Genomic DNA, 5075 nt, shown 5'->3' with positions numbered 1-5075 from the left:
TGTTGTAGGAGCATCGTAGGCATCACTCCTGTGATAAGGTAAAGGAAATAAATTATGTCAGGAATTTTTATAATTTAACCGATTAAATTATAGAATGAAATTACATGAATTATATACATGTTTTTTTGAATGTTCTGGTATATTGAAATTGGATTTTGGATTATTATTATGATTATGAGTTAATTAAATTGGTCTTTGTGAGCCTAGAGATTTTATAATAATTATTATTTTAAAGTTGAATCGATTTAATTAAAGTATTTGATTTTTGGATTATTGTAGTAGATTTTCTGAATGATTTGACCGGTTAAAATTATTGGTTTAGTTTATTATGCGTATTTTGTAAAGAATTAAAGTGAGTATGGTTGGTTATCTCCATTTTTCCTTTAAATACATATTTTGAGTTAAATAAATGGTGGAGATAATTAAACTGGTGTTTTCGGTAAAACAAATATTGAAAATAGAACGATTAATTTTCCAGTAATTTATATAATTATAAGAGACACCCAAATTATGTGGTATGAGAAAGAATATTATTGTTTAATTAAAGTTATGAGTTTGTCGTATGATATATTGATATACTGAAATATGTGGGTATTATACTATTTTTGGAACCGTGGAAAAGAAAGTAAAGTATAGAGTATTATTATTGTTAAATTACGATGCATGGTTTAAGAACTCCGAAGGACCATAGCATGCTTGGTACCGTAACTACAATAATGAAAAGTAGAGTGCGGCCACACGTCTCGAGGAGAGTGTTGGTATTGAATAGTCGATTAGGCCAGTGAAGTGTAGAGTTCCCCCTAGAGTCTAGACCAGCATGGGAAGGCCATTCATACTAGCAGAGATGGAGTATAGTTGACTTAACCTAGTGGCAGGCCGACCAAGGTTAAGTCTAGCCTATGTAGCACAACTCGTCATGGGGAGAAGCATATCGTTTATCCATTAAGGGGTGAGTTCTTATATTCATATTTGTAGATTTAACCAAAGTATAATAGAGTAGAGTATATGAAAACAGAGCATATGAAAACAGAGTATAACAGAGCAAAGTATTTCAGAGATTACAACTCACAGAGTATAGTTGCAAAGTATTTATAGTACACAACTTATAGTTGCAAAAGTATTAACAACTTACAGTTTATAATATTTATATAGGTATGAGTTATAGTTTTCATGTGAAAGTTATTTATAGTAAAATATTAAATGTAATTTATAATGTAGTATTACATATGGTTGGGGAGAAGTAAACTCTCCGCCTGAGGGCTTGCTGAGTAAGGCGAGTGCCCTGATAGGTATCAGTTGTAGTCACACCCAAACTAAATGGGGAAGGTTACATAAGGTATCAGAGCAAAGGGGTGTTACATGTATGGGCGTGTAATCTGCCAAATTCTCGAGAACTCTCGCTTATAAATAATGGTGTATGTGCGAGTATAGTCTATAAAAGTATTAACAATTGTTGTTGTTTATTAACAAATGGTTATTTTATATATACACTAAACTCATTGGCCACCCACTAATGATAATTTATTCCATACTTACTGAGATGTGTCTCACCCCATCATTATCAAATATTTTTCAGATGCCATGTGGAGTATGACAGTAATCAGAGTGCGTAGCAGAAGCGTGGGTGGGGTTAGAAATAGTAGTTTAGATTAATTATTAAATTTGTTATTTGTGGTTTATCTTAGAATTTCCAAGGATGTATTAAATTTGTTATTGGAGATATTCTTGTAATAAAAGGCTTTTAGTACTCTGGTATATGAATATTGAGGTCTCCCGTTATGTAATTATTTTGGTATCAAAGATTTATTTTTTTTAAATAACACTCTGGACCCCAGTTTCGGGTTCGGGGCGTTACAAGTGGTATCGGAGCTTTAGTTTGTTAAGTTCTTTAGACTCTAGGCTGGATTAATACCAGAGTATAGGTTCGAGTTAGGACGAGGATAGGAACGAGTAGCTTAAGATACTGGTAGGAAATTATGAGTTTTGTTTCGTGGCCTGGAGGTAGAAACCTCTTGATGGTCTTTTGTGATTTTTTGAATCAATCGCGAATTTCAGAAAATCATGGTAAAATCATCGATGGTGATGTTTTCGAGCAGAGAAATGGAAACTTGAAATTAGAACTCGAAGGTTAGGTTGGTTGATTTTTGAAGAAAAGCCTTTGAAGGAGAATCTTGGTAATTTAGGTGTTGTGATTTGATGGTTTGTGGTCAAGTTGGGTGTTTGATATTTAAATTGGAGTATATTGAAATTTTTGGTATGAGGATGGGTAGTTAATTCTAGAGTTATGTAAAATGATCGGTTAGCGAATTTTGAGGATGAAATTTCTATAAGGAGGGGAGAATGTAGCAACCCAGAAAAAAAATTAGATTAATTAATTAATTAATTAATTAATTAAACATTATTAAATTGAATTAATTAAATTAAGTAATATGATGGTTATATATATAAATATATAAGGGTAAGTGATATATATATATATATATATATATATAAGTATATAATATAATATTATTATAATATAAGTTATGTTGACCTGATAGGTCACACCCAGTTTTAATTATGACAAATACTCTTGGTACTAATAGATGTACTAAGGTTTGCATGTAGGTTCACTGTGCACGCGTATTCGGACTAAAAGACATACCATGATGGCGTGCGGTGTTCGTGCCGATAAATGAAGAAATATGTGTTGTCTTTGTAATTATTATTTCATTTCTTCATTCTGGGATGTAAATTTAATTATGGACTGTGCACTCCTATGACTTGTCATAATTTTCATTATGCATGGGAGGTAGGTATGCTCATGACAGACCCTAGTTGGACCTTAGGTACCTACATTTAGTACACAAGTCCCTAGCATCACTTATTATATCAAGGGAATCAATTTAGGCTAAAAATGAACTTAATGGAAAATATTGAGAGGGTTTAGGCAACCGAACCTATGCCATGTAAAACGGCTCGGGTGATCGAACAAGTCAATATGTTGACTTGGTGATTCGGGCACTCGAACTACTTTTGAGTGTATCTTCCTCGGGCACTCAAACCTGTGTCAAGTTCCTTTGCAACAACTCGAATGCCTAAACGATCACGTTCAAAATGGGTTTGGGTGACCGAATCGGTTAGTTTGATTAACCGAACTTGAAATCGGGCTTCCAAAATTACGAACATTTGGCTACTGACTTTTATTCAGCCACTCGAGCATAATTTCAGGAGACCAAACTGTTTTAAAATGAATTTTTGACTGAGTCTGTCTGGGCACCTGAACCTCTGGCCGGGCACCTGGACCTCGCAGGTTAAAATATTTTTTTCTGATTTTTAAATGGGGTAAACTGGGTTAATTTTCTTAATGGCTTTTGAAAAAATTTTAATTATACCCATTGTGTCCCCAACGGTCAAAAAATCCTCCTTGCCTATAAATACCAATTCATTTGTCACAATTAGTAAGGCATTAACACCTTGATTAAGGCAAAAATTCTCTTATTGTTCAAAACCCTAGTTTAGCCTATACTACTCCAAAACACTTATACACTCCATACTTCTTGATCTTTCAAGTGTTGTGAGTATTTCTAACTCTATTGTGCTTAATCTTACTAGCTAGAACTCTCACTTGTATTATTGCTTGATTGATTTTATTTGAGAGTTTAGCATTAAAGTTCTTCCACTGATTTCATTTGTTTAATCTTGTGTGGGAAGATTTTGAGGGTTGTGGTTCTTGCATTGTCATTGCAAGATACCTAAATCTATATTTTGGTGTGCAAAAATCCTTTTCAAAAGCTAGTTTTTCAAACAACTCCATTGTGTTTTGTATATTGAAATATCTTATTGAGTTTGTTTGATTCAACTTGCTTAGCATATTTGAAACCCATATCTGATTTTGTATTATTCACATATTGTGTTTCAAATCTTGCTTGGATATACACTCTAGATCTAGACTGAAAATCCATACTTGATTGAGTGTTTAGCACACATTAGAGCACTGAGTATATTTACATATCATTCGTGCTTGCAATATTGATTGAGTTGTATTGGTGCACACATCTGCTTGTCTAGAAGCGTATTTCCGTGTACAAACTTTATACACATTTGTTGTATTCCAGGTGCGGGCTTGAAGAGGGAGACTAGTCTTGTGGAATAGTCTCGAACTGACTTAGACCCGGTTAGGAAAGCTAGGTGTGCCATCCTGTTAAGGTGTGTTGATTGAGGTCAGCCCCTTGAATTGACCTGGTTTGTTTAGGTGCCGCTCCACCCGTTTAAGTGAGCATTATAGTGGTAATCCTTGTGCTGGTGTGTCCAAGGCAAGGACGTAGGCTATTTGGCCGAACCTCAATAACATATTGCGTGTACTGTTTACTTTTCGCACCTTACTTTTACTGCATGTGTATGTTTATTTGTTGATTGCGTAGACTGACCCTAGGCTATATTACACTATTGATAAAACCAGTTAACCTAGGCGATAAATTTTAAATACCCAATTCAGCCCCCCTCTTGGGGTTGCACCAAAGCTAACAATTGGTATTAGAGTTTCGTAACTTAGACTTAGACGTCATTTAGTAAAAGATCATGATGGCTCGTGTTAGTGCATCCCCTTCATGTGAGGGAAGATTGGTCACACACCCACCTGTATTCTGTGGTGATAACTATGCTGTATGGAAATTCAAAATGACTGTGTATGTGAAAGCCTTAAATTGGAAATTTTGGAAAGTCATTGATGAGGGTGATTGTGTGCCTATGAAATCTATTGGGTGTACTGATGTTCCTAAATTTGAGTGTGAAATGAATGACCATGATAAGAACTTAGTATAGGTAAATTTTGATACCATGAATACCTTACTGCATGCTTTAGATTCTAATGTTTTATGTGAGGTTATGGTGTGTAGTAATGCTAAGTAGATTTGGGATGAACTTGAAAGGAGATATGGTGTGTCCACACAAAAGGAAGTCATCTCTCCGTACAACTCAGGCTCCACTAACCTCGAGGGAGGTAACCAGTGTTTTGTTGCCTTAACTGATGATGAGGTTATCTCGATTCCTTCTGCTTTAGTAGATAATTATGAAAATGATTCATGTGCTGATTT

Source organism: Malania oleifera, chromosome 9, assembly GCF_029873635.1.
Source record: "Malania oleifera isolate guangnan ecotype guangnan chromosome 9, ASM2987363v1, whole genome shotgun sequence".
Taxonomy (NCBI): Eukaryota; Viridiplantae; Streptophyta; class Magnoliopsida; order Santalales; family Ximeniaceae; genus Malania; species Malania oleifera.
Note: the sequence above shows the minus strand (reverse complement) of the source record.